The sequence below is a fragment of the Labrus bergylta genome, chromosome 19, assembly GCF_963930695.1.
Source record: "Labrus bergylta chromosome 19, fLabBer1.1, whole genome shotgun sequence".
Classification (NCBI taxonomy): Eukaryota; Metazoa; Chordata; class Actinopteri; order Labriformes; family Labridae; genus Labrus; species Labrus bergylta.
Genome location: NC_089213.1, coordinates 16,249,359 through 16,272,612, shown reverse-complemented (window position 1 = coordinate 16,272,612; position 23,254 = coordinate 16,249,359). Strand labels below are relative to the sequence as shown.

Sequence of the window (23,254 nt, the reverse complement as noted above, 5' to 3'; positions counted from 1 at the left end):
CCCACCAGGACAAACATATTGAATGGGCACTCATTACACTATAGAATTTGTGGATGTGATCCCTTTATTAATTTACTTTGGGGATCCTGAATTCATCTGTAATGAAAAAGGGAATAAAAGGGAACCTTATGTGTGTTTGAGATGTTATTGATTACTGATTCAGTCCTGGGTACTTGATTTTTCAGGTGTTGGGGCTGAGATTTTGTTTCATCAGTGCCCACATACTCTGTACTATCGCTGATTATGTTGAAGTGGGCGTGGTGGGTATTTGGACTGATGGGGCAGTGTGTAAGTTGGATATGTACAATGGCATTTGCTCAATAACAGAAATTCTGATTAAGAGGAGTGTCCTGCATGCAGTTAAATGTTGTGTTTTCAAACTTGGACAGACTGCAGCTCGTTGGATATTTTGGGGGTTTAACGGCATATATAGTGAATGGAATGTACCAAAGTAAAGGAGTACAACAAATGGACACATGGCCCTCTCTTCTCTTGTCTATCCCTCGTTCCCCTGTTGCTTCACTCTGTCCATCCACTGTGACGCCTCTGGCAAGTGACACTGCATTCCATTGTAACGACATCCCTTCATAGCAGACAGAGAGAGAGGAGAAATTGCCTTGACTTTGGGTCTTCAGGTATCACGCATGACAAACTTTCTATAGGCAAAAATGAAAAGGGACAAGACCAAGGGGAACAATGTGTTAAAGACTAGACAGAATTCCAAAACGCATGTTTTGCAGGGGAGATACATCTTTCCACCACGTGTTTCAGTGCACAGACAGCAGACTTTCTTATCAATGACAAACTGACAGAGATAGAACGAGGTAAACTGAAAAGGGAAAAGACCAATAAGAAACAAAAACAAAGTGAAAAGATTAAGAGAGAATTCCAAAATGCACGCTTTGCAGAGGAGATACATTTTTCTAACACGTGTTTCAGTGCACCAGCAGCAGGCTTTTTCCTTCTTCTTTTTTTTTAGCAAAAGGAGGGAGATGTGAGAGAGAGAAAGGTGTAGGGTGAGGTAAGAAAAAGGAAAGAGGGAGGGGGGCAGGGGGGAGAGAGTCTGGAAAAGACAGTGGATGGTTTTCTGAAATCAAAAAACATTTGGCAGCACTGCTTTATTTCACTGGCTTGCGGCACAAAAAGAAAATTCAACTGGATATGTACCTGTGTGTGTACCGGTGTGTGTGTGTATTTTTGTTCCACATGCAACCATACATGCACGCTCCTAGCTGGCATCAAAGTGTGTTACAGAATCTTCAAGAGGAGTGGGTGAATGGATACACACCAAGGTGTGAACTCTCCTCCTGGCACTGAGCTGCAACAGGAGTACTCAGTTGAGAAGCTGCTGGTGCACAGAAGCGTCTGCTTTACTTTGTAAAGTATATTTGCCCATAAAGTTCAGAGCCCCTCATATAGATTTACTGTTCTCCACTCAGCTTCCCACCTTCTCTTCATTTGCATTAAAGTACCTATACATGAGGAGATTTATGTTCCTTCTCTGCTTTTGCCGGTATCACTTGCCTTTTTTCCTTGGCATATACTCTCCATTCTTGGCATATGCATGATTGGCAACATTGGGTTGTAACCATGGTAAGGTCATGCCACTGACTGGGATTCTGTGCTCCCAAGTGGGCGGCACCTGATCCTTTATTTTGTTGATTGTGGTTACAAGCAGCTCAAGGGTGTTTGCGTGCTGTAACATCATTTAACCTTAAATAACAACCTCCAACCCGCTGCACTTTCAGGGCTTTTGCTACAAGTGTTGAAGCGTGACCAACTATGTACAAACAACGGTCATGCGGTGTGCACAGCAGCACACACACAGCCAAACTTTATACCCTGTGCATTACAACAGGGACCTACAAGGATTCAACAGTCCTTCACACAGACACACACATTTCAAACAGATGAACACTCTCACGTAGTCCTTTGCCAAACCGCCTGCTCACACAGCGCTGAGACTCTCACGCCCCACTGCTGTTACTTTATAGGCCTGAACGTGTTGAAGACGGGTGATTTTAAGACCCTTAACTCAACATCCAGCTCTTTGAGTTTTTGAAAATATTTGAGGAAAATTCCTGTGCCCAGTGTCAAGGACTTATGGCTCCTTACTGTACTGCTCCTCAGATCAGTCTATGATTAAACATCTCTCACCCTAGCTTCATCAAAAGACACACAGTACAGTAGATAGGAGAAAAGGTTCAACCAGTAATAGAAGGTGCCAAGGCCTAAATACCTTTTCTGGTTTGTAAAATATCCTTCACCTTGTTTCCACAAGGGGGCAGAATACCAGGCAGTTGACTGTCTCACACTAACACAAAGAAATGGCTGCTTGTAGTGAAGAGAAACCTGTTGCTGTATTTCTGAAGAATCCTGAGTCTTTATTATTTTATTTATCTTAAAATATGTCATTCTTATCTGAATAATCTCATACCAATCATAAAATAAATATATCAACGAGATTTCCTTTTTTCTGTTTTACTCAAGGATCATCATTGCTTATTCACATCATTATTGACTTAGAGGGTCAAAGATATTTTCACCCAGCCTGTCTTGACTTGTCTTGGCCAAGGTCCAGATTTACTTTTGAGATTTTCTCCAAACTTTTGTGTGTCACATGAATTTAAATGACTTTCCCCTGGATTTAATTTGTGCCTTGGTACATGTTTGTTTATGCTTTTGCCTGAGCGTGTATCAGAGTGCACATGTGCTTCTGTTACTCAAAGTGTTGTGCCGTTCTTGCAGGAAATGAAGGAGAATGCCAGTCATTCTCAAAGAAAATTAAACGCCCACTTATTCCTTTACTTCCCTTGAACCCAAACACCTTCGGAACACACACACACACGCACACACACACACACACACACACACACACACACACACATTTCTCTCATCTGTGCCTTTTGTTTCGTAGGTGAAAACAGGCCACTCCCTTAATGGCTACACCAACAATGAGTATGTTTTTTTAAAGGGCACTTTTCAGCCGGAAGCCCATGTCTGTAATTACAGCCTAACGTGCACACGCACACACACACACACTGTAAGTGTGCACAATCTTCAGTATGTATTGTAAAGGCATGCTCACTGGTGCCGTTGATGAAAAGAATGAAGAATTGCAGCAAAGGGCGGTGGAAACAAAATACAGGCCCTGGTCTTAATCACAGTGTGACCCATAACATTCAGGATTAAATGGCTGGATTTTTTTTTTTCAACTGAAAGGGGGGGAAAAGAAAAGACAGACATGAAGATGGAAACATATCTTGGCACGCAGATTCCTTGAGATTTTCATCTTGTCTCCCATTACTTCCTTTTTGCTTGGTTTGTTTATACTCTCTAAGCTTGTTTGCACATCATTGGTATCCATTCTGGCCTGGACATGTAGCTAATATATGTGATAGTCAGTCAGCTATATGGCAGATGGTGAGTCTGCGTAAACATACGGCCCTCTGGAGAGAAAGGATGAGGACATTATTAATCAGGTCCCTGTTTTGAAGGACGTGGCTTTGGCGTTTAGCTTTTTTTTTGAGACTTGAACAAAAAAACAGAAAAGGGAAGCTTAACTCCTTAATATTTTTCTCCTCGTCAGGCTCTCATTCGTTTGTCTACCTCTGTCTTTATCTGTGTTTATCTGTCTCCCACTTTCTCTTTCATTCTCTCATAACTGTGTCTGGACCAGAGGGAGTTTTTCCACTGCTCTGGCGGCAACAGGGGGAACAGCGAGAGAGGGAGAGAGAGAGAGAGAGAGAGAGAGAGAGAGAGAGTCAGGGAGAGCAAGCAGTGGGAAGGCTTGGCAGACGCTCGTTGTTATTTTTCATCTACTTCCCATTGACTCTGTCAGCGGTGGCTCAGTCTTCACAGGCTTAGAGGGGCTTGATAAACAGGCCTTCTTCAGCTATCAGAGGGAACTTATCGTAGGCACACTTAGCAGACAGAAGCAGGAGGGGACATGGGACTTTCGTCATTGCCATTTTTTCAACTTATAACATTCTGCTTGATACTTGACTTTTGTCATGATCTCACAACTTCTTTATGCTTTTCCAAATATTTTACCATTTCAGACTACAAATCCCTTAATGAATCTAAAGTTTACTGCCCTCAAACTAAACCTCCTGCAGTAAACAACCTTGTTCCTCAATGTCAGGCGTTGCTTTCTGTCAGTGAAGCCTGAACAAGGGGCAGAAACCAAGCCAATGGGTAAAAACACGATTGAGCAATGCTTCCTGGAGTCAAATCTTTACTTTCCCAATGGTTTGATGTTGTTTTTTTCCTGGGACAGAAATTTATGTTTTCAATTCCAACAGGAACAAACAGGAACAAGAGCCTCAGTGCTTATCCAGGAACAGTGCTGTTCTTTCTTAATGGGATATGACAGCTCATGCTCTACCGCTGAGGTTGAGTGTTCCCTGACTCAACACTGGACGCAAGGAAGAAAGAGTTTCCCTGTGTCTTGGAGGATGTGTTTGACCCCTTCACACACTGGTCTTAGTGGGGGAAAACCCTGCAACACCAAGCAAAGCTAATTGGATATATTTTTTTAATGTTTGATTGGTTCAGGTAGCTGTACAAATGAGCATGTGTGTACAGTACATGGGGTAGGTTTATTTGCCTTGGAGTCTGCTACCTCTCCTTCATTGCCCTTTGTTTCACCGTCTGGCAAGAATTTTGTTTGGGGCTTCCAAAAGCAGGATGTTAGGCCAACTCTTAACAGGGGTCAACTCCTCAGAATAAAACTCACATTATCCCTCTTTTCATCTCGTTACAGACGTACTCCCCAAGCCAACTGTTTATTTTTATTATTTCACTTCAAATGCAGGATGGATATATCTCTCTCTGATGGGTCAATATTGAGAAAGAGATTGGAAACAGCTCTTCAGAGACCATTTTGAAACGCTCCAGACTTTGTTATTGTTCAGTCTGAGCTTGATTTAGACATGCGCGTAGGTGTTCGTAGAAAGAAAAAAAAAAAAGAGAACCGGGGTTATTGTGATGTTATAGCTCCCTTGGAGGGGGATAATAAAAAAGCATTTCATTCCACAGAGCCAGATTTTTGGAGAAGGAAATGGATGCTTGCTATGTGACACATGTATTTGCACTCCTTACTTGTAGTTTTTACAAAATCCTTAGTAGAAGACAGCACTACCATCAATCAGCAGGTTTAGTGCTACAAGCTACTTCTGTTTAAACGTGTAGCTGCGAAAGCAATAGTGTGACAAATTGAGAAATACACTTGTTTGATTTTTCTGTATAGAAGATCCATACCAGTCAAATAGCTCCCTTAAATCTGACAAACAAATATTCCAGCCAACAATAACCTTATATTGTTCTATGATTTTGAGTATGAGTATTACTGAGTATGTTGTGAAGTAAAAACCCAACCACATATATCTGCAGCCCCCCTTGTCTAACAAACAGACCCATTAGCCATTTTCTGCCCAGATAAACGCCTACACTAGCTTGCTCACAGCGCTCCTCAAAGAGATGGATTTAAGACGACTGATCCCCCACAGTGGACCACCCTAGGCTTTTTAAAGTTGCTTTTGAAATTTGTCACACTGTATTAAACATTTCAAGAGGGAAAATTACACCAGCATTGGTTCATACATTTTTTTTGTACACTATGATGTATTTACAAAGGCGCTGTATCCATGTGAATAAAACACTTAAAACAAACACATTGGACAAAACACAAACATTAGCATAAGCCATTACAGTATCTCAGGGTTGTTGGATGCAGGGTTCTCACAGACTTTATGTTTAAATGGCCTTGGCTTTGAGACTTAATCCTTTCTGCACAGACTTTGAGCCCGTTGAGCAACATGTGTTTCATAATGCAACACTCAGAGGTATTATGCTGCGCACAACACAACCAGTCCTCTAAGGCTTTTGTCCTAATAATTTCCTGTAATCAGTAGCAAAGTAGTGAAATCATACAATGAACAAAAAAAACCAACAACTTTGTGCTCATTCCAGCTTGTTTGAGGTGAATGCATTTGAGCATTGCTGCGTGTGTGTGTGTGTGTGTGTACTGATGTGGTCTTGACTCCATTTCTCTTGTTTCTTTTTATCCCTACAATATAAGTGATTGTTCCTGGAGCTAGACAAGTGACGTGATGCAGTTTGGAAGTATTGCAAAGTGCTCAAAGCAGCTGTTGAAGAAGATTTTTTTTTTTTTTTTTTGTTTCATGCTTACAGGATAGGAAGGGTTATGGTCTTGCAAACAATTTAGGATGGGATACAAGTGGTGTAGAGTTTCATTGAGAACATTTGAGATGCTGCACAGTGAAGACTCGGATAAACAAACACGAGCCTAATTGGATGAGCCATTTGCCTCTCCATTAATCATTTGCTCTTTGGTTTGTCCATCGAAGCCATCTTTTTATGGAAACACATGCAAGCAAGAAATTACAGAAGAATTTGTTTTTAAAATGGAAATTCAGTAAAGATTCACCAACCCAAGGCTGTAAAACCACCATAAAATGCACAGCAATGACATATCCTGCAAATAAAAGCCGGTTTATAGCTCAAACTAATCCATCCATATGGGACCAATGCTGCTACACTTTTCTATGTATGACAACAAGATTGAGGAGATTGGAAAGCTGCTGTTTGCTGTTGCAACACAGAAGTAAAGGGGATCATTCAAAAGTGAGGAAGGCCAAAGATTTACATGACCTGAGATAAAGCATGGATGTCCTGCAGATGATAGATTGCTGAATGATGTGATGGAAATACATTTCTCCACTTGATGATAACCATGTAAGTCTGCCACTGTGATTGGACAGTGAATGCTCCACATGCAAGACCACTTCCAGGAGGATGTTCTTTGGCCAGTGAACAAAATAGTTAATTAGGCTGGGCTTTGACTCAATTACCACTCACTTTCATGTGGTTTACAGATGGCTGCGCACTCTCTCGCTCCACTTTTCCTGCCTTTTCCTTTACGAGCCGCCAGCATATAGTCATGTTGCGTTGCCTCACTGCTAATTTGAACCAGAGAAGTGGTCATTTCCTTACAGTGGGCCCCGGTCTCCTCTTCAAGCCGAAACAACAACCAGCCCAATGGAGCCTGAGCTGTATTAATTCCAAAGCTGGGCAGAAAAACTGCACAAACCAAAGTTTTCCTGTCTTGTGGTGAAAGTGCGATAGGGATATGGGAAGAAGGAAATAAGGAAAGAGGAACATTGAAGAAACCATGGAAATTGGAAGGGGCGGTATTTGGAGGAAAAAGGCAAGGAGAGGTGTGAGCAGAGGAAAGACTTCAAGGTAGAAGAGACAAAAAAAATAGGAAACAAGCTTGGACTAAGGAGCACAAAGTTTGTAGCAACCGTGTGCTGCCTTTGAACTGACCATGGATTTGATATGCAGAAACAAAGAATCCACGCTCACTCTGGGGGTTTGCTTCAAATCTAGGGTTGTCACAATACCAGACTTTTAAACTTGAATACAGAACCAGGAAAATGTAAACTGTTTTGACACTAAGGCAATTGTTTGCTCCCAGACACGGATCATTCCTTTCCGAATTACTATATGCTTAAGTTTGCCGCAACCTCTCTACTACACCAATGTTTATTTACCCTGTCGGAAACACCCGGGCCATTCCTCAAGTTGAGCAACGAGCTCAGTAATACCCAAGAACTCCTGCAATTAGATAAACTTTCTATGCTATTAATCTCTGCTGGGACGCAGAAATCTGGGTAGTCTTGAACATTTAGACAATACATTTAAGTCTAACAGTGCTGCCTGTGTGTTACGTTATTTATTCAGCAACAGAGTTATTTTTAGTTAATTCCTGTAAAACAGATTACGTACATTACTTTCCCGTCATTTTCTTCCATCAAGGGGACGAGACATGGCTATCCCTCGTAGTCTGGAAGGAAGAGGAGGGATAACAAGTAGGCGGAAGGGAAAGATGAGGATGCAGACATGTCCGCGCCAGATCTTAACAGTGAGAGGATGTGTCCTGAATGCTGTGTCTCTGCCATATGAAATCCTGCTAATTCAAACCTCATGTTTTGCAGCAAAGAGACAGCGCAAAGACAACAGAGTTAGAGGACTTCACAGTTATCTTGAACGACTATGTACAGTGTGACACAGCCACATAACCCTTCCGTTGGAATTTTCCTTAAGTACGACGTAACCTTAAGGATCTTTTATCTTATTATTTTCCTTATACTGTCATTGTTATTAACAGTGTTGATTCCAAATGCAGCAGTGGATTTCTGAAAGCTCAGAAATCCACTGCAAGCTGAGACACTAGCTGGTTGATATCATGTAGCTACAGGGACTACATTTGTTAAGCAGTTTGTGATGAACAAAGCAGACGTAAAACAAAGTAAAGGCCTTTATTATTTGGTTCATCCACTCCTAAAATCAAGACAAGAGCAAAGAGAGTTTCAATTGTTGATAAAGGAGCGTCGGAATCATACTGATCACTTCCAGGTGTATTTCAGGATGTCAGTGGTCCAGTTTAATACGCTGCTAGCTTGACTGGAACCACACATTAAAAAAAGAACACCAATTTCTGCTGGCAGTATGTTTGAGGTAGGGACACACAGACACACAGGGATAGATGGGAAAAAATTCAAGATGGAAGCACAATTGACACAACATTGGATCATATTTCTTTATAAATGTAAGGCAGTTTCAGATGGAAAAGAAAATGACTCAGTGTGCACAGACCTTGATACTCGTGAATACTTGACTTGTCAAACACAGTATTCAACAAAAGTTGTAATGCAATGCTGTATTCACTAGATTACATTTCCAATAAAAGTTTGGTGAGACTTTAGCTTTTTGGCAAATAGCCAGAAAGGGTACAAATAACAAAATTTCAATCATCATCGTCATTTTGGCAGGAGCCTAAAGACTAAAAGATATTGCGGTTTAGTCCACCTGATAGATGTTATTGGGTTGAATGATGTAAGAAGTAGCATACAGTGTTTTTTCTTTTTTTTTGGGGGGGGGGGAGGGCATTCAGCCATTGAATGAACTAAGAGCCATGATGTCTTGGCCTTTGCTGCATTGATTGATCGGTGGGCTGTGGCTCAGTGGTAGAGCCGGTCGGATCTCAACTGGAATGATGGGGTTTGATCCCCAGCTCCTGCAGCCACATGTCTAGAGTGACCTCTTGCAAGACAGTGAACCCCAAGTTGCTCCCACTGATTATTCAGATCCCGGATGAATTGAGGACCTTTCCCTGTTGGTCCTTTTTATGAATGCCTGATACAAAAACCTGTATTACCGACATTTCTCCCAGTTTTGTGTCTCTTTATGTTCCGATGCATAATTAATTTTTATCAAAAAATAATCTGCTGTTTTTGTTGGAGGTTTACTCTAAACATGGTAGCTCAAGTGATCAGAGAGTGATGATAGTTGAACAGTCTTAGCTGAGAGCTCTTCCTCCAGAGAGGTAATGCTTTATTTGTGAAACTCACACTCAACCACACAAGCTGACATTCTTTACCAAATCCTTCTATGTAGCGATGCAAAACTAAGGGGGAAAATCATCAGATTGTGTTGGGTGGTTGGTGGGTGTGAAGCACATTTGGACTTCATGCAAGAAACAATGTGTTCTAATAAAGACCTGTCCTTCAGCTTTTGTTCTTGTACCATACTTGTTCTTAAAAAAGTGGAATACATGGAATTTGCATTGATTAATCTGCAAATGTCTTCCATGTGACAACTCTTGCTTTCATCCCTTCCCATTACACTGCTCTCAATACGATGTGTTCAGGAAGGATGGGGGAAAGCAAAAGCGTTAGTTGTAATTCTGCCAGGGTCAAAAATTGTTCAAATATTTCTCAGCTCTGCCAGACACGTGGCATATTCCCATTCCGCCTGTCTGTGGATTCAATTCAGTCTAGGACATTTTGATTCTATCTTCTGTTGTGTCCTTAGCACTTTGGCATTTTGCTTGGATACCGCCTACACATCTTTTCTGTCTATTGTCAAGAGATGGCATAGCAGCACTGTTGGCAGAAACCATAGTTTGCAGAAACACAGCTGTGTTCTCTATGCAGGGACTGAAACTTTGTGTCTACTCTTTCCTGAACATACGCTGCTTCACAGAGTCAAGGTGCTGTCATGTTTCATAGACGACCTCAGATGAACTTAATCCTATGTCCTTCTTGGGTTGTCTCTCTCTGCATTTCTCCAATGGTCCATCATTCACTCCATAGAGGGCGTCTGGAATGTGTCTGTAATCACTTTTGGTGCATTTTTCTGCAACAAGAGGGGAGCTCAGACAGTAACGCAAAGTGTGTACAATGAGTGGGAGCATATGTAGAGAGAGAGGCAGGCAGACAAAGTGGTGGTGATGTATTTTCGCTGACAAAATCATCTGATGTACAGATAATGGAATTAATACTGGCTTGGCAATTTCTGTGTCGTAGTACAAAAAAACATAATTGTTCTGTTGACTCATGATGATTTTGGAAAACCCAAGTTTTGAAAACCCAGTTGTTTTGGTCTCAGTCTAGACTCCCTTTATTTTCACATCTGTGCTCGTGCGATAAGCAAATTGTATGAATTGCCTTATGAGTGTAAGAGGGCAATTATGTGCAGGAGAAGGGGGAAAAAAAGTAGCAAAAAGTAGCAAAAATGAGTGTGACCACTGTGGGAGATGTGGTACACATCAAGAAGTGACGGTGGAAGTGGAGAAGCGTTTTTTTTTTTTGGGGGTGGATGAAAGATATTTGGCATCTCTCACGGAAACAGGGTCTGGAGCTGGCACACATTCACACATAAACACATAACATACAGACAAGCAGAGGACAGATACCAGCACCCATCACTCAAACAGCATTTAAGGGCCATTTATGTCATTCCAACAAAAACCTCCATTGTATGAAGCGATGTCCAGGGCAGACAGCGCGAGAGAAAGTTATGGCACGGGCAGGGATCAGGAAAGGGGGCAGCGGACAGAAAATACAGGAAAAGTAAGTCAGACAATGTTTGTTTTTAAGTCTGTGCAGTGAATCGTTCTCTTGTGATTCTTTCTACTAACTTCTCACTGACCTCTTAAGTCTGGAAAAATGATTTAGTGATAGGATGGATATCTGAAGGGTTTATATTCATCTCAGTTCTACCAGAGATCAATTTAGTTCTTCCCACATCAAAACATACAATATTTCCCACTGCGGTAGTTCTTTGGACTTGGAGGTAGACATGCAACTTTGTGTCTCAAATACTGACCTTTGGCAATGAGTTTGGCAACCTATTACAAAAGAAAATACTCTATCCAGTTTGCTACCATTATGCTAATATCACCAATCTCCCTCTTGTGTCATCCCATCACCACTGGGCTACTGGTGTTGGACTCCCTCACCCTTCTCATTGAGAACCTAAACTACCCTCCGCAAAAAACATGACAGACCAGATCAACATGTAACAGGAAAAGAAGTGGGGAGTGTATCTATCTGCCTCACAACTTTAAATCTCCATCCAAGGCCAACAGCCCCATCAGCAGCATTGCATTCCAGTGACTGTTATTTCGGCATTATGTCTATTTACACTGTTCTCAACAGAGGCTACGGAAAGCCGTCTAAACACAGCGCTCTCATACCAAGCGATCCTGGCCAGTGTTAGCATAGACGGGTGAGTGCAAATATGGAGCAGAATGACTTCAGATAATCGTTGCTACTTGACTCTTCATGGAAAAAAAAAAAAAATCTACAAACTCTTACTTTATCCAAGCATGCAAAACACCAAGTGCATTTAAATATCCACTTCTAGCTTTGTCAAACCATGTGCGTAATAATTGCTCTGACAATCTGGGCTTGAATTGACTAATTTTTGCCTTCACTCAACCACAGTGTGATTGAATGGAATTTTTACATTGAAATCAGAAAAAAAAAATGTTTTCTATAATTGATGCTTTATTCTACAGTTTTCCCCTTTAACTGGATCTATCCTTTACAATATGTATACCATCATCACCAACAGGTACGCACATCCTCCATCATCATTCAAAACTGTTGCTTCTGATTAACAGAACACATACGAGCTGGTTCTCTTTTATACCCACTTACCCCATCATGCACCACCTCCACCTCAAACACATGTCAAGTTTTCTTAAGGTTTCTGTATGAGTCTATGTTTCTGGTCCCCATCTTGTTTTGTTTTGCACAGAAAAAAAAAGTGTTGGGGTTTTTCGCTCCTACCTCTCTAAACCTAAGTAAACAGGCTGGCTTCCAAACCATACAGAGTCGCGCTGAAGAGGCGCATCAGACGGGGCCTGGGGGTTATGCTTTCTCAGCAGTGGATGAGTGATTTGAGGGGAACGAGCGGTTTGTGTGCAATTTACATACACGGGACTTGAGTCATCCTGGGGTCATTTGTGGGCTGCAGGCGCCCATTCCTTAGACTTTTTACAGACAGTTAAATCTGTGTTTGATGTCACCTCATCCCCATGTGTCCTCTGATTCATTTTCTATTCAAATCTCGCTTTTCAAGAGTGAAATTATATAATTATGTTTGCATTTGTGAGGGAAGAGTGGGAAACAGAAAAAAAAAAAACTGCAGAAGGGGAGACAATAGACGGAAAACAAGGCAAACAATCCATTTCCATTGCATACTGCGTGCCCTTGGAGCACAGATCTCAAATTGGGTTGATGATACCCTTAACCACCTCCCTCATCTCTGTGTTGCCTGTTAGCATAATGTTGCTGAACTGGAAAACAACGCAAGTCCTCCATCTGGATGCAGTTTATATCTCGTGCCAGTTTGAGTGGGAGTGATACAGAGACCTCCAAGGCGTTTAAAACAACAGCAGTTCACAGTCGAGATGACTGCTTGCATATTTCCAGCTACTGTAGCAATAAACACACTCACACAGAGACACATGTTCACGCTCAGAGGAGCCCATGTATTTAACAGTTTCACTGATATAAATCGGATATCTGGCGACTGATTACTTTCACAGTCGTGGTCGGGCAGAAAGGTATTGAAGAGAAGTTAAAGTTCTGACTTGTGTGGCGAAAAAGAGAAAAATAGTACAGCATGTATTGGGCCCATGGCAAGTGCAGCGCTGGAATGTCCAGGGGTGTTTTTAATGGAGTTTGTCTCTCCACACCTGTGGAACTAATAGCGAGCCACTGAAGTCAGATGTCCTATGAAAATATTTTGTGGAATGATAGAGGGGGAGAAGGGGGGGCACGGATCAGTTCGAAGGTTCATACCTAAAGACAGGCGTGTAGCTTGGCGAACGCCTAGGATTTCCATTAAACTGCAGGTTTGAGGAACAAGATAATTGCTTTTGCAGAGACTCCAGCCTGAACTCTCTATCCCTGGTTCTCATAGTCGGACTCTGGCCCATGTGCTGCAAAAATCTTTTCGAAAAAAGCACAGTATCAATGCATGCTGCTGCTGTTTTCAAATTAATAGAGGAATGTCAATTTGGTATAGATGGTGTTGGTGGAAACCATTTTATCCCTTGGAAAAATTTTACATTTTCTAAAAAAAACATATGCATCTTTTACATGAAATTGAATCACTTTGTCGATTCAACTTGTGCTCCCAAGTTGCATGACACAATTTCATAGCCAATTAAATAATAGTGAGATGCTGTCAAGTGGAAAAAACACAGTTTTCTTTCTGTCTTTTTTGTGTTTCTTTTTTGTGTTTGTTTTGTTTTGAGCTGACAACTGTGATATGCCTTTAAAGGTTTTATGAGGTCAGTGAGGATTAGAAGCCAAAATGCGGTATGGAAGTGGTCCTGGTAGCATTAGAGGTTTGTTTGAGGCTTTCCACTGATGCAATCACTCGGCTTGTTGCTGCCTTTTTCACTCTTTGAAGTCAGTGATGGCGAAAGTTATCGGAAATGATCTTTAAGAGTGTCTCTTGCAATTTGGGAGTGATTTATAATGATAAGCTTGGGATGGGGTCTTTTTTGCTGAAAAGTAGACATGTTAGTTATTTGGCTAGAAAGTATTTGCCAATGGCTTTCTGTTACCATTACAGTTCTATTAATTTTTACTTAATCATGTGCCACTTAATTAAAGCCTGTGCATGAGGAAGTCTATATTTTTAGAATGATTCCCACTTGGATTTAGAGATGGCTATGTTGGTAAGGCAGATCTTTTCATCTTCATGTTGGACAAGCAGATAATTTAGCCTCCCAAACAAGGAGACCTGGTAAACTTGGGAAAATCCTAGTTCTAGGAGTAAATCCCGGTTCTAGTACAACATGACTTGGGGTGCATCTGAGATTAAAGAAGGTGCAGCTACAGTAACCAGCAACATAAATAAAAAAAATAGCGTAGGTGTTATAGGTCCCACATGTGACAGGTCACCTGCACCTGTCATGACCATCAGATCATGGATGTAATAAACACGATCTGAGTCACTGTTGTCATTTCAAAGTAATTACATTATTGTAAGAAAAACAAATCTATGGTTATTTTGTTGCGTCCATTCAATTGAGGTTGCAGAAATTTAAAATGTGGGTGCAATGCACCCTTTGCAACCTCGTAGAACCGGGCCTGCTTATAGGCCGTATGTGGACTAGACATTGAAGAAGTGGCCTGATACCCATTTGTTTCCACATCAGGATGGGGTCATTTGATTTATCCTAATTAAACCATAATCGAGTCAAAGTTTTAATACTGAAATTACTTTGTTTCATGACTTTGTACCTGCAAAGTCTTTCACTTCTTCAGCCTCAGCTCTTCTTTCTGTTGAGTGCTTATAGCATTATATACTAAGATAATGTGCAAGGTAAAGGTCAGACCCACTAAATGTAGACAGAAAGCATTTAAGCATGATGACATTCATTTGTCTCACAGCACCAATGCTCTACCTATACAGACTCAAAGAGCCATATGATTCATGGTTAACTTAAAGGGCTATTCAAGGACAAGTATAAGCCACATTGTTCAGTGTTATTCTTTCAACAAGTAATTTTGTTAGTCAGTAAGTAAATTAGCTTTTTGTAGATTTAAATAGATTTTTTTTGCATTCACTGGCCCTGGCAGAACAAAAAAAAGAGAAAATCTTAAAATATGCTTGCTTTAATAAGCATAAAGACATCAACAGATTTGTTTGCCATAATGAAAAACCATTTGGCCATGTTTGTGTATCTACTGCTGGGTGTCTGCTGTAAGAAGTGGTGGTGGTATGTTAATTAGCAAGTTTTTAGAATTCCTTTCCTTGATTAGGGTTAGGCCACTAAAAACATACCATAAATGCCTGACTCAGGAGCCACATTGACGAAGTCAGAAAGTAATCAACCAACAAGTAGACCCACATGTCCCACAAACCAAAATTGTCCCTTTCTTCCCTTAAAACAAACAAAAAAAACATTTGAGAATAGGGATAGTGGTTATGAGTTATTAAGAGATTAAAAGCATTACATGTAGTGCAACTGCAATTATTAGTTCTGATGGGGGGGGGTTGTGTTTCAGTGAAATCTGTTGTCTCACAACCAGAAGGTCGAGGTTCGATGCCCAGCTCCTGCAGCCACATGTCGATGTCTCCTTGGGCAAGACACTTAACTCCAAGTTCCAATGCAGGGGATTTTGGCTCATTTTTTTTTCATTTTTTGGGGGCGCTACCCACACGTTTAGCAGTGTCATTCCATGAATACACGATCCTTACAAGTTATACCTCGTTGTAAAGGTGACTAATCAGGCTTTCCAACGATATAAAATACAACACGTATTAGTATTATTTAAGGGGGGAAATAATTGACCAAAATAGTGTTTCCAAACCTTTTTTGAGGAGTTTATATATCAGCAGTACTCTAAAGACAGTTTAATAAGATTTAAGGCCTTTGGAGTAACTTTCTGTTATCACAGCAGGTGATCAACATGCTTTTTGATGATTACGCATATCACAGTAATCATCATAAACTATGCATGCAGTACAGCATAGGCAGCAAGCAGTTGCAGATAATGTCCAAAGTATGAGAATCTTCAGTTTTAACTAGAGACATCACATCGACTGGATTTCTCTCTCTTTCTCTGGCTAAATGAGATGGCAAAAAAATATACAGATTAACAAAAGGTTGGAAACTAGACTAATCCGTGAGTATACCTAGGCGGCCCATCCGAGTATCATCTATGTGTGGGAAACCCTTTAATTGATTGATGCGACTTGCAATGAACAATTTCTGCGAACAATGTTTTCCTTTTTATATACATGTTTTTTCAAGTAGAACTTAAAGAGCCACAAATAGTCACAACAGAGTGACTGGCTTGAGTATTGCATGTCTCGTCTACATAATATTTTTAAGTGACAGAAATCCTCAAATCATATGATGATGATGATCACTCAAGGCCACAAAAGGCAAACTCAATGACAAGCAATAAAGTAAATCAAAAGTCCGTGGAAATAACCACACTGGAAATAACGTAACCATTTTTTTTATTATTGTGAGCGCACGACGCATCGTTTAGCCTAGCTTCCTCATGGTTCGCCTCAGGTAAAAAATAATTAAGTTATTCACAGTGTGCCACGGACTTCTGATTTATTTTTCGTGGTATGTTCCTGCAACCGTGCGGTCCTGAGAACGTGTTACGGCTGTGCACGTGGTACCCTGTTGGCCATTAAGAGAATCAATAAAGGTTTAGTGATTTCCTTTTTACTTGTAATGCCAAAAACATTTTAACACAATGTAATGATAGTATCAGTTTCCCAACACTAATGCAAAGCTTCTATATAGTTTGTAATACTGACTTGTCCTAATTTAAATACCACTCTCTTGTGGTAAAGAACCTGCAGAGACTGGGTGACAAGGGTAAGAAACATAATCCTTGAATGCAAGTGATTTTGGATTTGACACTCTGACCTCTCCAACTGCTTAGTAATTGGTAAAACTTTCCTTGTCACAGTGCATGCTCAGTTGAAAGAGGTGATGGTCTGGTGGTATTTGACTGACAGGTGCTAAGCGGGTGGGCAGATGATGTTAAGATATGTGACAGACTGGAGGGCAGACTGGAGGTTCAAAGCCAATCTTAGCCTTTACTGACTTTAACTGTGCTAAAAGTTCACATTTCACCCAGATAGACTTTCCTCCAGGAGAGGTTAAAAAAGAGGTGTTTATTAAGTGATTATTTATCAACAAGGCAACTGACATAGTGCCTTCAAGACGTGTTGAGTAAGTCGGCTTTGATGAGAGGAAACAAGAGCCCTCCCTCATTTCCTGCCCATCTTCTGTCAATAGAACGGAGTTAACAGTGGGCAGACAGAGGGCAAATAACTCCCTGGATCTAAGCCATCTATCCTAAGCTGTGGCAAAGTGCTGAGCTGCCCCATACCTCACAACTCTTCTCTCCCCAGACTTTAATCTTCATCTAACTTTGATATCAAAGACAGAATCACTAATGTGGGAGGAATAGAATAAAGGAGAGTGTGAGAGGTATAAAAAAAAAAATCTGGGGGGAGTAATGAGGGAATAATCTGTGAATATGGTTTCCAAAGCTGTGCTGTTTTTTTTCCAAAGAGAGAGTGGAGATCAAAAGATGTGGTGCGTTTCATGTTCTCAGACCACAATGAATGCAGGAGCTGAGGTTTCCTATGGCGGCCTGCTCTGTGTCTTCCCGAAGAACTCAAGCAGCTTTTCCATTTCTCTCTACTGTCTCTCCCCCATTCTTGCAATTAATCTGCTCTGTCATTTGTTGGAAGTAAGTCTGGACTTTGCTTTGAGTTCCCTAATAAGTCTGCAGATGATATCTTTTGCTCTGACAGTTAAAATGGCCCTCTGTTAAACCTGTCTGCCATGTGGATCCATACTACCGTTCTACTTTCAATGAAATGACTCGAAAAAGCATCACATAATTCACAGACAAACTTTCTCAGTCACATTCTGTTGCCATGAAAGTATCAGGGGCCGTATTCACATAGCTCCTTAACACACTTGGAGTTGCTCCTAGTGACAAAATTCCAAGAACATTCTTAGAATCAGGACATTTTCTAAGAATTTCCCCTTAAAGTTAAGACTAGATCGTGGTAAAGATGAAAGTCATTCACAAAGTGTCTTAGCCCTTAAGAGAGCTCCTCAAGTGTACAACTGTTAGGAGTAGTGAGGATGACTTTTAACAGTCTTAAGAGTTTCTCAAGCTGGGGAGAAAATGGAGAAAGGTTCTTAAAACACACAAAGAATATTATTTGAATCATGGGCTGAACAGACAAAAATGATCTGTTCAGCCCACACATCAATCCATTTATGACTTTTCTCATTGAAAAGTGGGACATGCATGTTGTGTTTCTCTGCATGTGGTTACCTCCACAGGTGCATATGAAGCAGCTGCTACAGAAGTGGGCATGTGATTTCAAACATCTTGTAGGCTATATACTTATACTATATACTTTTAAAGTACGTCTTACAATTTATCACAATTTCATAGTGTTCATAATTACAGAATGTCTGACTATATTCTATGATTGACTTTTTTTCTTAATTTTGTTGGATTAACCAATCACAGCTTCTGAAAAAAATGTGTCATACCTACCAACAGGATAAACGTTTCTGTCTCTTCCTCGCTCAGAGTTGCTCTGAGTTCCCAAATCACTCCTAAGCTTAAAACGCTTGCTAGGATTTTTTAAGCTAAATGAGGAGCTCTCTGAGAGGATTCTTAGAATATTTAACAGAACATAAAGTCTGCTGTGTGTACAGTTTGATAGACCATGTCAAAGGGTGTACACCAGAGGAAACAACACGTTTCCACATCGATGATCTCACTCAAACACTTTGCACTTGGATTGGAGGCATCTGCCCATGGGGCAAGACCACATGGTCAACCTGGTCTTAGTCACTGTTCCCGTCCCATTTTTTCCGACCACACTTGCACACTCCACTTAGCGCATATTTGCCAACTGACAACTTGTAAACAAACTTGGTGAAAGAGGTCACTCAACACCCACTTCTCTCTCAAATCCCTCTTCATCCCTGCCATTCCTTCTTTTGGCGTGTCGGCCATTTCAGTTTGTTTGGAGTAATAACATAGCTGAGACTCCCACCCTTGGAGAGATTTAGCTCACTGGAAGAAATGAATATGACTTCATGAAGGGTATACCTTTCACTCTGTCCTCTTTTTTAACCTTTAGCAACCCTCTAAGACCATTTAAGTATCATACCACACAGACGTTTCATTGTAAGTAATTCATGTACAGCAGGCAACAAGGAAACATGTTTTGGCCACTTGAGGGCAGTGAATATAATACCACAATAAGCATTTACAATTTTCAAGTAATTTGTCTGGCTGTATGTTAAGATTCAATATGCCTCTTAACCTTTATTATTATTATTATTATTTACATCCAAATGCTACACTGATAACAGGCGAGATGCAAACATAGTAAAATAAGACAAGTTAGACTTTCTATGACATGGCATGTGTAAAGCACTTGTGCCTGCTTAAGCACTGTGTAATTAAAAAAATAAAAGTGCTGTATAAATAAAGGTTGTTATTATTACTGAGATAACCCAGTATTGTCTGTTTGAGGGGAGGAGCTGGTAAGTGTATAGAGTACAGGGTCGCCCTTAAGGGGGGGGGGGGAGGTCAAGAGGGGCTCATGAAGGTTAGCAAAAACATAGTCCATCCTAGATTTAAACAACAACCCCCTAACCCTAAAAAACAACAACTATAAATACTGACCATTTCTAATTAACCCAGAAATAGACATCTGATTTATTGTTGCACGTGCCCTTTGAACTTCACTTGATGTCTGACTGTGTAGGTCATGCCAGAGATGTGCACAAAAGTAAGCATGGAGGCTAAGGCGTTTTACCCAAACAAACTTTCTTCAGTCAGTGCCAAAAGAAGATCGGAGCCAAACAAAGAAGCAAATGTTAGCCAGGAGGCTAGCGCCATTGCTACTGATCCAACACGCATGCATTAAAATTATTAAATGACATCCAAGGGTCTGTTCACTCAGGACCAGCTATTCCCATGGGCAGGCCTGGGACCCCTGCCAGCTAGTATGTCTGAAGTACCTTAGAAAATCAATGTACTGGTAAGGTATCAAATAGGTTGTATACAGGTATCACACAGTAAGCTTTTTAGAAGCTTTTTCTCAAAAATTAGCATCAAGATGTGAGCTGTAAAACCTACAACACTTAGCTCAAATTGCCATAATACTCTGTTGAACTGAAAAAACTCAAGCGTTTGAGTGGTTGAACATTTTCTGTGTAATACAAGTGAATCATTTACACTGTGCATTGAAAATGTTATCTACTATAGATATGAAAGAGTTACTACAGCAGCTTTAATAAGAAAACTCTCAAAGGTTCAACAGAACATCAGCTGCTCGCCCAGATGTTTCAAAGGTCAGGGCCTTTTTTTGAAGAACATGTGCACCTTGTTCTGCCTACAACATCGGTCTCTGTTTCTTTTTAGATTCATTTGCTCTGGATAAACTCTGTCTTTTAAGAGCCTGGCCTCTGCAGCCTCCCTGCGTAGTTTCATCTTCCCCTACCACTTCTCTTGTGTCCAAGGATGTGTCTTATTCTCAAGTCTGTGGTGTAAGTTTTATTCCTCTCTAACTCTCATATTCTTCCCAACCAATCCTCCCGTCCCTATCCAGCTGCCAAGTGGAGACAAAGAAGCTGCTTCAGCCTTCCTTTGGTCTGGTGATTATCTAAGCGAGGGCCCATCAATCTAAACTAACTCCAGACTCTCAAGAATGTCCTCTTCTCCTGGCTGCCAGGTTTTAGATAAACACAAATCTGATTTTGAGAAACCAGCCCTTAATGAACCATTATAGGTGCATGCAAGCTGATGTAGCCTCTTTACACTTATCATAACCTGCCAAATGGTTTCTCCATTATTCTAGATAGACTGATATGATGTGATTAAAGGCACCGAGCAATGGTCCCAGTATTCAAAAAGAGAAAAAATACTTCCTCAGTGTTGGTTTATTTCCACTTAATTTCAACCAATTGCTTCATGATTCTGATGTACAATGAGAAAGTTGTTATTGCGTCTGGCTTTGTGAAGGTTGAATGTACCATATTATTGGCTCTTGGCAGCACTGCAGAAATTCCATGAGGCAGGTGAACAAGGAAATGGAGTTCATTCAACACTACACAATTATCTGAATGTTTGTTGTCATTACTTTCTGCCTTTACTGAGAAACAGCACTCAGACCTGACATTCAGGGGAGCAGACCAGGCACTTTTGAAGCCCACAAACTATAAATGTGTCCTGAGTTTTTTCATTTACAACGATGAAAAATGTGCAAATGATTTCTTTTTACTAAACCATACTTTGTATACCACCTTTCCTACAGCATACAGAGGGATTTAAAAGTCATATCCAGATTCTTGAAGTTTGCATCATTGTTATGCAGCTAGCTTTTGGTCCCCTCTAAACTGTCCCAGACTGACAATGTCGAGCTTCTTTGATCTTCAATGTTCGTCGTCCTTGTCTCATAGGAACTTGAACATTCCATTGTGTGTCTCGGATCACCTCCTGATGACTGGGATGTGGAGATAAGAGAAAAGGAGGAATGAAGAGATCTGGTTTTAATATAAAAACGGAGACCTGATGAAATCAATCACACTAAAGGGAACTGAACAGGGAGTCACCCGGATCGCGATTAGTGTCAGGAGAGTTGATGGGTGTTGACAAGACGGGTGGGAAGGTCATAGGGGGAAGCAGTGTCAGCGAGGGAGAGATAAAGAGAAAAAGGATCTCTTCTTTCCCCTCTGCGTCGTAATTTCTTTGGGGGGGAGGAAATATTAAGTTAACCCCTGTATCTACCACACATGACAGTGACAGCTAGGGAAGAAAGTTGTGGTGGCAAAGTTGAAATTAGCAAGAAGAAAACAGGCCTAAGGCCTGTGTTTGCTGAAGTGAGTTGTATCGCAGCCTTTATTTTTGAAACTGTGAGCCCTTTGGCGGTAGTCTTTATCTTGGCCCCAGCTGTAAACCTGCAACATCTCATTTAGAAACTTTTTGTATCCTTCTGTTCATTATACAAACTGTGACTATTGAAACAAGACGCAGTGCTCTTGGCAAACCAACATGCCATGTGTCTCTTTTTTTCTTCCTCGATATTTAAAAAAAAAACACGCTTGGTCAGCTGCACTGGATCACAAGCAAATTAGCAAACAGTACGCCCAATTTGTCTTATGTCAAAAAGCCGGAAAACCTCAGTTAATTATAAAAGTTAATCCAAATATGATTCAGTTTGATAAATGTTGCTCACATTTTTTATGTTCAACTTTGCATGTAGGCCTGTTTCTAATTGAGTGATCTGTAGAACACGGTGTACTTCCACAAGGAAATGTCTCTGGTATCTACTCATGGTGTTTTAGTGTGTTATAATATAAGACAGTGACCCTAAGAGCCTTTCTTTGTATGTATTGATATTTTTTATATCCATTAATAATAACGAATAGATACATACTATCTAATATGGCCATATAATTTTATGGCCATAGCATTTGTTTTGTAAAAGGATAGGTCTGGTAAAATGTTGTATTTATAGTCAATGAAAAACCAAAACCAACCATGAATTCATCCATTCACTAATAACTATGTTTATGTATTTAAAGACTGAAAAAAAGCATAATCCCCATCCAATGCTCAGTTTACTCTTTAGAAGCCTGAGATGAACAGATATATTGGGGAAAGGAAAATTTGTCATTTTGGATCTGCAAGAGGTTTTATCAACGAGCAAAAAAACAAACAAATTGTTTCCCTGAAGTTACAACCAATCAGAACAATCAAATGTACTTAAGATATTGACAGCTATGTCATGACATATATAAATAGCCAACACTTAGCATTTGTACATAACTGAAACCTTGGTTTGCTAAATACTGATGCAAATATCGATTCTGATCAGGGTTTGGGTCCCCCTTTAGGTTAAGTGGGAATTCAAGAGGATATTACAGTTTAAAAAACAACATCAAACTTTTGGTTGCAGAATGTGTTGAAAACACATGATTATCTTTATATTAATTGAATATCAGCAGTATGGTTGGACATTTTACTTGAAGTTTTTGTATTTTTAACAATAAAATGTAAAATTGCTTCTTGTATTTTCAAGAACAGTAGAGTACTGGTCAACAAGAACTTGAGACTTTATCTTTGTAACTCACAAAGTAAGTCAGACTTCCAGTAAAATATCATAGTGTGAAACAGATCATTGGCTTGATTTCAGCTTGTCATCCTCTCCTCCCTGAGTGTCTGACACTACCCAGAGCTACTGTCTAGTCTGACCTGTGCTGCTCTCTGGTGGCTCTTTTAGCCTCCATAAGGCCCGGCATGGACTCACTGAACAATACTTGGACGGGATGTATCTG

At 40.5% G+C, this 23,254-nt stretch overlaps 1 protein-coding gene across 1 annotated transcript in view; it reads left to right on the top strand.

Annotated features, from left to right (window-relative positions):
* The window catches only part of col8a2 (collagen, type VIII, alpha 2), a 47,021-nt gene that overhangs the window by 1,061 nt on the left and 22,706 nt on the right, over nt 1-23,254 (top strand). The gene's annotated exons all lie outside the window — the stretch shown is intronic.